We start from the raw sequence: 13,799 nt of genomic DNA on the forward strand, positions 1-13,799 counted from the left end.
GAGGCTCATGTGGGATTCGATCCCAGGAGAGCCCACGGCAGATGCTCAACCACTGAGCCACCCAGGGCCCCCCTTATTTCCTTTTTATCCCAGTTGATTACCAGTCCTTTTATGAGGCCTCTTAAAAGTCATTGTGCAATTTAAGCTCTAATAACTTTAGAAGTGTAAATGAGGGGATCCCTGGGTGGCTCAGCGGTTTAGCACCTGCCTTCAGCCCAGGGCATGATCCTGGAGTCTCGGGCTCAAGTCCTACATCAGGTTTCCTGCATGGAGCCTGATTCTCCCTCTGCCTGTGTCTCTGCTTCTCTCTCTGTGTCTCTCATGAATAAATAAATACAATCTTTAAAAAAAAAAGTGTAAATGATACTAATTTACAACAAGCCGCATGTGAAAATTCTATTTCAACTTCACATATACTTATTTATTTCTAGGACTTCTGATCAACAGACCTTTTTTTTAAAAAAAAATATTTATTTGAGAGAAAGTGAGTGAGAAAGAGAAAGAGCAGGAGTAGGGGGAGGGATAGAAGAAGAGGGAGAAGCAGACTCCCCACTGAACAGTGAGCCAAATGCTGGGGCTCCATCCAGGACCCTGGGATCATGACCTAAGCTGAGCACAGCCGCTTGACCAACTGAGCCACCCAGGTGCCCCGATCAACAGACTTTTAATTTCAGTTTATTGATTTAGTCTTTCTGAATAAAGGTGCCAAATACTGCCTGAAATTAATTAAACTATTAATTTAGCTCAATAATAAAAGTATGCATTAATCAAGTTCATAATTAAGTAAAATTTTAAAATGTTATTCAAAATATATGTTATTTATAATATAAAATATATAAATGTACTTATTCAAAATACAAAATCGAAAAAGTGTAGAAGGAATAAAAGTAGGGGTGCCTAGGTGGTTCATTTGGTTAAGGGACCAGCTCTTGATTTCGGATCAGGGTCCTGGGGTGGAGCCCTAGTTGGGCCCAGCAGCAAGTCTGCTTGGGATTCTCTCCCTCTCCCTCTGTCCCTCTTCCATGCTCGCACACACTCTCTGTCTTTCTAAAATAAATAAATAAATCCTTTAAAAAAAAGAAAAGTAATGAGCTTTTTTCAAGTTTTCTTATTTGTAGGCTTGTAGTATTTATACATGTGAAAATATTAAAATTTATAACTACACTAAAACTTTAGGAATTTGCTGAATGGTAAGGGACCAGACCAGTACTTGTATAGTTGAATTCTGCATCAGAATGCTGACATCCACTATCTATTAAAGGTCTTGTTTCAGTCTTTTTTCTCAAGTAAAGACACAGATGCCTTTGATTCCATGTAAAAAATAAAAATAAAAAACTGGTTTAAGAAATAAAATTTATTTTCACCTAACAAGAAGCCTGGAGTTCAGTAGCTGCTGACATTGATTTAGTGTTCGACAGCATGAGGGCAGCACTAAGCTTTTCCACTGCAAGAGGGCTTCCATAACATCAGACTATACATTCAAATTCCTGGCAGAAAAGGGGGGTCAGGGTACTGCCAATGGTGAGACGAGTATTTTTGTCAGAAAAAAAAAATATTATATTTTTCCCTGAATTCCCCCAGTGGATTTCCACTTATGTTTTATTAGCTAAAGACAATTATAACATACATCCACCTTCTAGTTACGTGGGTTACTGGGATATTGAGTATTTAATTTTTCCATCTCCTGTTTTGTTGGCAGGCAATAGGGGAGCATTGGGCACGGGTTAGCTAGCCAAAAGTTCCTGTCATCCCTCATCTTGTTCTGTATTTCACCTTCTTTCTTCTATTCTATCTATTGGGTGTGAAGTCAACTGCTTCTAAAGCTAAGGTATTTAGACAATATTCTTTTTCTTCTAAAAAAGTAAAAACAAACAAACAAACAAAAAGAATCAAAATTCTTCTTTTAAGATACTCTTTCCCAATGGTAAATGTTGCAGTCACAAATTTGCTTTTTCAATAAAGGGAAAAAAATTATTCTCTTTATTTTTTATTTTTTTAATTAAATATTTAATTTATTTATTCATGAGAGAGACACACAGAGAGAGGCAGAGACAAAGGCAGAGGGAGAAGCAGGCTCCATGCAGGGAGCCTGACGTGGGACTCGATCCTGGGTCTCCAGGATCACGCCCTGGGCTGAAGGCGGCGCTAAACCGCTGAGCCACCAGGGCTGCCCAATTTATTCTCTTTAAATGGTAGAATAAATATGGTTAAAAAAAAAAGTCATTAATGAAAGTAGCTGGGTATCTATCTGCAAAGTGCCATCAGTGAGAAGCATACAACGGGAAAATGATAAGTTCTACTTAATGTCTTATTGAGACATTTCATTTTTCTTTAGTTTAAACTACATCATAGGATATTGTACTTTTTTTTTTTTTTAAAGTTCTTCTTTTAAAGTCTCATTGAATGCTTTACTTTGACCTTGACCTCATTCTTTGGTGTCTGCTTTTTAAACTTTATATTTTACTGTTTCCTCCTGAATGGGATTTCAGACACAATCCTAAATTTTAGTTGTCAGGCTTTTTCTTTTTTCTTTTTTTCTGGCAAGACTATGGTTCTTACCCTCATCCATTAATCATCGTACAGAATTGAATGTTGTTTTTTTTTTTTTTTTTTAGAGTCCTGTTTCTAAAGAAAGGCATTCCAGAATGTACCAGTTTATAAATACATTTTCTAAAAAGCAACAAAAAATTAAGAAAAAAACCAAATTCTTAAACATATAGAGCATTTTCTATTAGAAAAAAAAAGTTTAGGCTATTGATATGGTAATATATATATATATATATACACACACACACAGATAAGAATCAGCTGTATTCATTAAATTTATCATTTTAATAGGATTAAAACATGTTACAAGACACTTTCAGTAGTTTAAGTCACTGTTATTGTATATAATAAGTATTGATAAGTAGAAGTAGAAAAGAGAGACTCCCAAATTCAGAACCTACTAAAACTTGCAGAGTTTGGATGCCTAGGAAGCACTGATGCCAAAGAAATATGTTTGTGTTTCTAAGAAAGGATTTCCTAACTGCATTTGCTTGAGTTAAACACAAATTAATCAGAATTCTTATATTGCATATCTTGTTAATTGTGGGGCCTAACTGTATTCTTATGGTATAACTGGGATTTTACTGACTGTAGATGTATTCAATCATCTGTTCATTCAACAAATATTTACTGGACACTATCTGATGAGGTGCCTGAAACTCTGGTGAGTACTGGGATACTGGATTCTGGGTACATCACTGAACCAGACAGAGGGGTCTCTGTTACCATGGCATATATAGATTCATGAGAAAAACAACAGACAAAAGATAATGTATAAGCAAGCACCAAAAGACAGACTGAATTATAAATTGTAATAAGTAAGCATGATGGAGAACAAGACCCTACTGTTGACTGAATAACAAGTTAAAATCCTTTTGAGATAGGAATGTTTATGAAGAGATTTGACCAACGGGAAGTATAAAGTGATGCAAATGTCAGGGGGAGAGATTATCCCTGGCAGATGCAACAGGGCACTAAAGGTTCCAGAAGTATGAATGGGATTTGTGCCTTTAGGAAGCAGAGGGAAGGGCATCTGGATGGCCCAATTGGTGAAATGTCCAACTCTTGGTTTTGTTCCCGTCATGATCTCAGGGTAGTGATTTCAGGGTCATGGGATCGAGCTCTGTATCTGGCTCCACACTCAGCGTGTAATCTGCTTAAGATTCTTTCTCCCTCTTCCTCTCCCTGTTTCCTCCCACCTTGCTTTCTCTCTCTCTCTCTCTCAAATAAATTAATCTTAAAAAAAAATAAATAAAGGAAGAAGAAGCAGAGGGAAGGCCAGTGTGTCTGGAGCATTTTGAGCAAAAAGAATATGTATATATGACATGAGGTTAAAGAACAAGGCTGCGGGTGAGATCATGTAAATCCATACCAAGTCATTCTAAGGATTTGACATTTTGTCCCACATAGCATTTGACATTTCTTCCCACAAGGAAGGTATTGAAGAACTTTGAACAAGGTAGGCAATATGATCAGGTTTTATATTATTTTAAAGGTTTTATGGAAAATGTATTGGTGAGAAATAAGACAAATCCGAAAAGGAATTTCTCATAAGAACTTTGCAAATGTTACATATTCTTCTTTATTGGGAATAGGGAAATCAATAGAAATTACTGCAGGTATCTAGGGGAAAAAGTGAGAGCTGCTTGGACTGGGGTGGTAGCCATGTTAGTGCAGAGGAATGGATGGGAATTTCAAACACAGAGAACAGGACCTATTGAAAGAGTGGAAGTGAATATGAGGAAAAAGCAGGAATGACAGTTGACTCCCAAGATCTGGCTTGAGGAGAAGATCAGGAAAGAGCGATCTTTCCAGAATCCTCTCTGGAAAGAGAGGTCAAGATTTAGTTTTGGGAACTAACACACTTGATCCATGCAGCCTCTTGCAGCTTATTTATCAAAACTGGAATAATGCAAAGATTAGCATGACCCCTTCACAAGGGTGGTGCACACTTTGTGAAGTATTGCATAATTAAAAAAAAAAAAAGCCCTCACATTAGTGGAAGGAAAAGTATAAAGGAAAAACAAATAAATAGCATTACTAAGAAAGAATAAAGGAATAACATCAAGTATATTACTTTATACACTAAACACAAATTAATTCAAGTCTCTTACAGAAAGACAAGATGTCAAATTTGGTTTTAGAAAAAAAAAAGTTATCTGTTATGTACAACAACCATACTTAATGATATGATAGAGCCCTGTGATAGAGTTAGAAAATACAGGGATGATCAAAAAGATGCTAAGAAATTCGAATAAAAAATCAGAAATGGCAAATACCAGTCCAGGTGAAATATAAGGATAAGAAACTAGGACAGAGAGACAATATGTTAGAATACAAAGCATAATCATGAAAGAAATACAGCAAGCATGGGCCTATGCATCCAATAACGTGGCAACTACACTCCTATAAAATATACTATTAGTAATATCTATCAAGAGAATATCATGAAATACCTTTGGGAGGGGAGATTTTAATATACCTCTTTCAGCATCTATCATATCTGGAAGATAGAAAAAAAGGAATGCCAATTAGTAATACATAATACTATCAAACATTTTCAAATTCTGTGTGTTAAGATTCAGCTATCTGGGGGCAGCTGGGGTGGCTCGGCAGTTTAGTGCTGCCTTCAGCCCAGGGCATGATCCTGGAGATCCGGGATCAAGTCCCGCGTCGGGCTCCCTGTATGGAGCCTGCTTCTCCCTCCACCTGTGTCTCTGCCTCTCTCTCTCTCATTCTCTCTCCCTGTGTCTCCCATGAATAAATAAAAAAATCTTAAAAAAAAAAAAAAAAAGAGAGAGAGAGAGATTCAGCTGTCTGGGTAGGCAGTTCAGGATTGAGAATAGCGCTTTTGTGACTCTGCTTCTACATAGAGTGCTTCTCCATGGCCACACAGGCATTTAACTAATAGGTGATGATTCTTTTAATGCCTCAGACTTTCAAAAATTAGAGGCTGGCATTTGTCTGACCATTGCTTATTTTAGTTCCATTACAGTGGGACAAAAGTTTTAGGACATTAAGACAAGAGATCATATAAAAAGGTTTTTTTCTACTCCTTTATTATCAAGTCAAGAAAATCCTAAGCAGTAAGCAGATAGTACATGCAGTCTTTACAGTCCTCTGGCAAAGGTGACATTTCTTCCAAGTCCCTGGACACTTAACCTCACCTCGCTTATTTGGTCGTTGGGCAAACACATAAAACAGCTTTGCTTACATCCCACAGACAGGCTTGCAAGCAATTACCTAGCAATGACTTGAATGTGGTAATACGTTCTAACTTGTTTTATTACCTTCCCTGGGGCAGAAACCAAGACCCCAAGTGACATCCAATTATAATTCTTAATTCATTTGAGGCATGTTCAATGCTGACACCAAATCACAACATCCTTAAATTCACTTGGGTGCCAAAATACAAGATTTTCTTCTATTCTCTAAAATAAACTTCAAGTAGCAAATATACATAATTGGCTAGACAAAGAGGGATTTCTCACAGGAATTTGCAATATGTGTAATTTGTCTTCTCTCCTTGTTACAGTATGTATAATTTATCTTGTGGGAAATGAATGGGAAAAGGGCACAGGGGTCTTTTTGCAACTTGGTTATTAGTCACAATTTATTAATACCATATTCTTCCCAAGAGAGATAAGTAATGCCATAGCCCCATGATATCAGAGGCTAAGGAGGGGCTCCCATAACACGGCATACTGCAGGTAGAGTAAGATGAGGATAGTGGCCATGGAAGAAAGGGAAAGACACTGATTAAAAATAATTCTAGATTTTTCTGAGAAGGCTCAGAATAAGGATCACGTTTTGGAAGATAAATTAATTCAATTTAAAACAAATGAAATGTTTTTCCCAAATGTGAATATCCATCAAGTAGCTGGAAGTATAAGAGATGTCTGGAAGACAGATTAATAGGGAGAGTTGTTATTTTGGTTTAATTCACACAGAGGCAATGATGTTTATGGGTATTAACTGAGTGCCTTTTTAGAAAATATTTTCTTTTTGTTTTTTAAGATTTATTAATTTGAGAGAGAGAGAGAAAACTTTTGAGAGAAAGGGCAGAGGGAGAGAACCTTCAAGCATACTCCCCCCTGAGTGTGGAGCTCAACACAGGGCTGGATTCCAGGACCTATGAGATCATGACCTGAGCCGAAACCAAGAGTTGGATGCTTAACGGACCTGAGCCACCCAGGTGCCCCTAGAAAACATTTACCAACTTCAGTCTTTTGATTCCAACTAGTTGCCATTTTCAGTCTATCACTCTGTGTCTTTAGAAGAGTGCAGAAGGGGAGGTGGGTGGGGGTTGGGGTAACTGAGTGATGGGCATTAAGGAAGGCACGTGATTAGCTGAGCCCTGGGTGTTATCCTATATGTGGGCAAATTGAATTTAAACAAGTAAATAAAAAAGAAGAGTTCGAGAAATTAGAAAAAATGATGCCCTCTGCTAGAGGAGGACGTTTGTCAATGGAGCCACAGAGTTAGCCAATGAAGGGAGCAAAAGCCAGTGGAAGCAGACGCTTGCTTATTCAGCTAGACTCCAGTTGTGCTTCCTTCCTCTTACTGGCGGTTCTTGAGCTCCCTCAGGGGTTACATAACCTGCAGCTGTATGACTCACTTGCCCACCGCCTTGACTGCCTTGTTCTGTTCACCACTCTAAGCAGTAAAAGCGCTTTAATTTACTGATTGCCTGCCCCCCTCATCCCATAAAAATTCTTTGGAAGACCTGTATAAATCCCTCTTGTGGACCTTGCATCACTATAGCCACTCCCAATCCCACTTCACAGTAAGAATAATACCTGACCCCAGGGGCCCTAGGCCATCCCTCGGTTTTAATGCTTGTAATACTAACTGCCAATTATTAAGAATTTCCTATGCTAAATATAGTGCTGATCCCTTTAAGTGTTCAACTCTTGACCCTCCAATATGCCTATGACATTTATGTTGTAATTATTATTTTACCGTCAAAGGAACTAAGATCAGAAAAAACCAGGATGACGTAGGTAAGGTCAGTGACTCAGTTATTTAGTGCAGGAGCTACAGGTCAACCTCAGGTCTGCCTAACAGCAAAGCCCAGGTTTTTCTATAGCATCGGGTACCTGGTGTAAACGCTCTATCCTCAGTGAGTCCTTCTTGATAGTCGTACCTAGAACAACACCTGCCCCCAGTCACTCCTTGTTCTTGCCCTGCCTTGTTTTCCTTCAAACTGATCACTGACGAGTTGATTTGTTTATTGTTTGTCTCCATGACTAGAATTTAAGCTCCCAGAGAGGAGGGACTCACCATTTTTGTTTGTTGCTGCCTTCTCCCACGTGTGAGGCAAAGCCTGGCAATAGTTGTATTTCAATAAATAGTTTTTCTAACATATAAATGTGTAATTCCAGAACTGTTGTTATTTCAGTTCCTAAGTACACATCCCTCAGTATTTTTCCTGTGAGGGTGAAGACAAAGTTATATAAAAAATGAAGAAAAGATACCAGAGGCAAACAGCAGGATTAACTAATGTTTTTTTGACATTAAGCATACATCCACACATTACGGTATTCCAGCCCCATCTTGCTGACTGGTTTCCTAGTTGGTTTACAGTGCTATAGCCAATATTTCCCAAATCTCAGTGGCTCACACGAGGAAGCATTTATTTCCTGCTCACTTGACATGAAGGCTGCAGGTTGGCTGCAGCTCTGCCGGGCTTGACTTAGCTCTATGTATCTTCACATTCTTGGTCCCAAGCTAAAGGACTGCCACCATCTGGGTCACGCTGTTCCCCTAACAGAAAGCAGATGCTCAAAGAGGGACATGGGCTATCCACAGAAGCACATTCAATATTATGTCTATTCATATTCCATTAACCAAAGCCAGTGACGTGATCAAATCAATGTCAATGGGGAAAAACAATGCATATAGGAATCCAGGGCAAGATCAGAGAGTGAGTAATGCCATATAATACATAGGTATTATATTTCTAGATCTCTATATTTAAGATCTTTTCCATTACCGATTACACCAATTTATAAATGACTCATCTTATATTTTTTATCAAGTTTTTTCTTCCCTGAGTACACATCACTTGTTTCTACTGAATGTTCTCCAGATTTTAATTCTTTTTTTCCCCAATTTTGTGTGAACTGTGACTCTTAATATGAATGTCTAAGTTACTAATTTTCAAATTTGGTCTCACTCATAAATTTAATCTTAGTCAAATATGAATGAAGTACATGAAAACCAAGGTCACTGGAAAGACTTTTTTTCTTTTTGAACACAGAAATCTCATGAGATGATTTTTCAATAACAAAATCAATAGAGTATTTGATTCTTCAGCTGTAAAATACCCAACCTGCTTCATCAGAGAAAATACAATCTTAGTTTTAAAGACTTCCCTAAGTATCATGACAATTTTGCTGTTCTTGGAACTTTATCAATATTTCATTATGATATTCTTCTCTGTAGGAGAACCTAAGAAAAATATTCTATTAATCATGGAGATATTAAAACTATCTGTCACTTGTAGCATGCATATGTAATAAAGTAATCAGATAAAATTGATATCAGAGACAGATGGTCCACATTAAAAATGTCTGCTCGAAGTTTTAAAATTGCTCCTTTTATGATGATCTCAATAACTAAACCTTTCAATCTGCAAATGAAGATAAATGCTAAGATAATTTTTTAGACTCTGAATTGTAAAACAGAATAAAGAGGCCTAAAGTGACTAACGGTGTAAGAGCTAAAAAAAAAAATGCTTCCAAACTTTTCAAGACAAATTATCTTTAACCTACTGGCTATTTTCTTGGACATTTACTTTAAATTCTCCATAACTTTATTAAAAAAAAAAAGACTTAAATCTGTTAAAGAAACTAATAGAAGCATGAATGCATGAAGCATGTGAACTTATTTTTTAATATATATATATCATATATATATATATATGAGTTTCAGTTTAAAATTGTGTATCTAGGGGTGCCTGGGTGGCTCAGGTGGTTAAGTGTCTGCCTTTGGCTCAAGTTATAGGGATCAAGCCCCATGCTGGGCTCCCTGCTCAGTGGGAAGCCTGCTTCTCTCTCTTCCTCTGCCTTCCCCCTGTTCATGCTCGCTCTTTCTCTTTCTCTCTCAAACAAAAAATCTTCAAAAATTTTTAAAAATAAAATTGTATATCTAAATAGTTGGAATAGAAACAGTATATCCTATATGCCCTAGAGGATAATCTATTTTTTTAAAATGAGTTGGAATGAGGTCAATGAAAATGCTACATGACAAAGATTGTTATCAGGTTCCCAATATCATTTTTCCCAACTTCCTCACCAGAGGAATCCTGATTTGGTTCAGAAAGACAAAGTTTCTGCTTTAAAAAATCTCACTTTCACAGACTTCAGACTTCCCGAGAACATTTAACCTAGTTCTGACCATGAAATTTAAGCAAAAACCTATTGGGAGAGACCCCTAGTAAAGTAATTGTCACACAGTGCCCGTAAATGTGCCTGAGAACATTAGGTGGAAAAATCACCCAATAACATTAGCTGAGCAGAAAGACGGAAGGAGCTCAGATCATGAAGACTTAGTAAAGCACTGAATCAGCCTTGAGCTACCTCCTCCTGGACTTTTCATTAAAAAATAAAATACCTCTCTTTAGTTAAACCAATTTAATTGGGTTTCTGTTAGATGCAGCTGTCCCAAAGACTCAAAATCTCTCTGTCATTCATATTTTCACTAGTTAATAAAAACCCTGAAAAGTCCCATGATAAGGAAATCTATTTAACTTTCTTTAACAGGGAATTTCTCAAACTTACTCATCAGCAGATGACTGATAATTTTCCCATGAACTAGCATCCTAATGCCCATACCTTAGTAAACATTTAACCAGAAGTCTCAAAAGGCATAGGAATTTAACATTCTGTAATTATGTAATTAAAAAGTCTAGAAGGCTATATATTTCCATAGCTACAATTGCCCTCAATGCCATCAGGAAGAGTTTTTACAGTGACAGTCACTGACATAAGCCATTACTTAAAGAGCATCCTCAGGGTGCCTGTGTGGCTCAGTCAGTAAAATGTTTGCCTTTGGCTCAGGTCAGGGGATGAAGCCTTACATTGGGCTCTCTGCTCAGCGGGGAGTCTTCTTCTCCCTCTCCTTTTGTCCATGCCCCCTGCTCATGCTCGCACTCTCTCTCTCAAATAAATAAAACCTTAAACAAAAACAAACAAACAAACAAACAAAAAAAGCCCCTCAGTCTCCATGGGTATTGAGTGTGCCCATGACCTTTAGAGGGCTTAGGAAGAAAAAAATCTCTGAAAACTATTTTTTCTCTTTATTCTGACTTGTCCAGGCCTGACTGTTGAAACTTAAGGCAGATAATGATCTATCAAATTCCTAAAGAAACATAGGCAAGAGAAGCTTACATAACCTTTCTTTGGATTTAGATGTATGATCCCCAGCTTCTAGTATTATGGACACTTGATCAGCATTTTCTCACTGGTATTTGAGATCCCTTTCTTTTTTCCTCTATGTTGCAATCAGTGGAGGAAAGTTAAACTTTCTCTCATGTATATGAAGGCATTTATGTCAATCTATTAGCCATGATTATGCCAAACTAATAGACAAAGTTACTGAATTTGTGAAAATGCTTTGTCCATGCTAATGTTTTTCAAATAAGCTTCTGCATCTAATAATTAATTTTATCATTGCCATAGATAACTTATTCCCTATTTTCATAGCTCTATGTTAAACACAGATAACCCTCAAAGGAGGTAAGTGCTTTGACTCTCTTCCTATATTCTAAATGAAGAGGAAGCACATAAAGAAAATAATTGAGGAAAATGTTTTATCATCTGTGTTTAGAACTACATGGTAAATTTCTAGTTTTTTTTTTTTCTTTTATAACTTCATGTTGCTTCATTACTAGTTTTCTAAAAGAAAGATTATGTTTAAGCCATCAGTCAGTCTTGAGTGCATTTACATTTTGACATGGAACTAGACTGGTCATAGGGCAATTATCAGGGTAGGGCTGAGCATAGTATAATGCTTCTTAATCAGTTTTGTTTTTAAGCCATACCAAATTGCAATCAAAAAGAATGTAAGGCCTAAAAGGGTAAAAACCAAACTGCAAGTACAAGTCATTTCCTATAATGGGTCTAGTTTCTCCAGCAATGGAAGATAGGGCCAATTGTTGTAGCAATAGGAAACTGCACGAACGCCTCATCAGGGATGCAGTAGAGTGCTCTTGGTACACACAGCAGTATCCTTGATGTGGAGCTTCAGTAATCAATAATATGGACCTGGAATAGCAGCAGAATCTTTAGTGGGCACGGTAAGCAAAGCTGCTCCTTTGGAGTTAAGAAAAAAGAAGATCTATCACAAGCGTTAGTGGAAATAAAGGAGAAAAGTAGAAAAAAGATGCACAGATCATTCAAGTTAATCCATTTGAGTACATGTGAGGAACCTGAAGGGGTTAGAGTTCTCAGAAGAATATGGATTTGTAAACTCATTTTTACCCTTACACCACGATAGTGCAGACAAAAAGAAAGATAATAATACCAGAAAAAAGAAGCAACAGCATATCCAAAATGATTGTTAAAATAAAATTTTGGTAGCCTACGATCTTATGGAATAAAATTATATGAGGCTATGATGAGATAAATTGCCTAAAGGAGTTGAGTAGACAACAGAAAAATAATTATAGGATAAAAGAGAAGAGGCAATCCTATGTATAGTAAAGCTGTGAGTGGGGGTGGAATAGAAGAAAACATGAACCCATTAAGGGTTTTCTATCACTAGAAAAGCTAAGATCAAGTGATCAAAAGCACGTATATGTCTATAAAATACTCTTTTTTTGAATTAGCTCTATACCAAGCACTGCAGGGTATAAATAAATGACAGGTACTCTCACCTCTCATCTTGTAGGTGATAGCAGTGGCTGGCTAGAGGGCCCCCAGGAGCACACAGACAAGACATGGTAAAGTAGGGCAGATTACAAAGAAGGAGTAAAAATAGAAAATAAAATCTTATCACAGTAAGGTCAGGAAACATGAACTTCAAAAGACAGGAAAGATAAAGTGTTCTGGGAATATATAGACTTTACGTATAAATAGTTAGGACCTTTCTTGTTGTTATTAAATACAAACATTCTTTTAGCCCCTTTCAATCCCTCTATGATCAAAAGCATTATGGAGCCACTGTGTAGCCTAAAAATATATATATATTTAGAATAAAGATATTTCTGACAATTGGAGAAAAGTTATATAGTAAACATTCTAAAACAAAAGTGACATATTGAATCTGGAAAAATATAGACTAGCAAATTTCATAGGCCATAAAAATTATGAAGAACAGAGAAAGAAACCATGAAAAAATTGTTATATATCCATGAAGAGGACAGAATGCTGGGTACAAACTAAAAGAAAGAAAGATTTATTTTGAAAATCCTATCAGTCTATGATTCTTCTAAAAACATGTCTTTGATTTTCTTTCTTTTTTTTTTTTTTTTTACAAACCTAATCATTTAGTTTAACTTCAGCAAATATATTTTGTAGCCCCTTTAATATCAGATTGGTTATCACCAGACTGGTATGGTAAAATTGTTGTTCCTGACTATAGGATGATGAAACTAAACAATGATTTCAAGTGTAATTACCATATCTTTCAATGTTACAGCACACAATATATTTCAGATTCATGACCTCCTTTGAATGTATAATAAGCATTTATTTAGATCCATACTTCTCATGAGGAAGGGCAGAAATCTGAGCCAAACAAGAACTCTGAACCACAGGAACCTAGAAGGTAGTCTAACGCTCATGCAGGTTCACCCTCATATGTATCTCCATTTACTTGTGAGGCAGACAAATCCTTCCTCTGAAAACATGTTCATCTCTAAAAACTTTTCCATTTTTCTCTTTACATACTTCTACTTCAAATACTCTTTTAATAGGTTTTTATTCATGGACACATCTCTGATAACGCTCAGGAAAAATCCATTTTGTTATCCTCGTTGCAGAAACTGAGTATTTATCATGCTACCAACATGAAAAATCTGTGGGAAGTTTTACATGAGAATAAAGCCCTTTGTTTTTTTTTTTTGTTATAAATTAATTTTTATTGGTGTTCAATTTACCAACATACAGAATAACACCCAGTGCTCATCCCTTCAAGTGTCCCCCTCCATGCCCGTCACCCATTCACCCCCACCCCCCGCCCTCCTCCCCTTCCACCACCCCTAGTTCATTTCCCAGAGTTAGGAGTCTTTATGTTCTGTCTCCCTT

The 13,799-nt window shown here is 36.8% G+C and overlaps 1 pseudogene; it reads left to right on the forward strand.

Annotated features, from left to right (window-relative positions):
- Positions 1-4,422: 4,422 nt before the first annotated feature.
- Positions 4,423-4,522, forward strand: LOC129507446 (U6 spliceosomal RNA; annotated as a pseudogene).
- Positions 4,523-13,799: the final 9,277 nt, after the last annotated feature.

Source organism: Nyctereutes procyonoides, unplaced genomic scaffold (genome assembly GCF_905146905.1).
Source record: "Nyctereutes procyonoides isolate TBG_1078 unplaced genomic scaffold, NYPRO_anot_genome, whole genome shotgun sequence".
Taxonomy (NCBI): domain Eukaryota; kingdom Metazoa; phylum Chordata; class Mammalia; order Carnivora; family Canidae; genus Nyctereutes; species Nyctereutes procyonoides.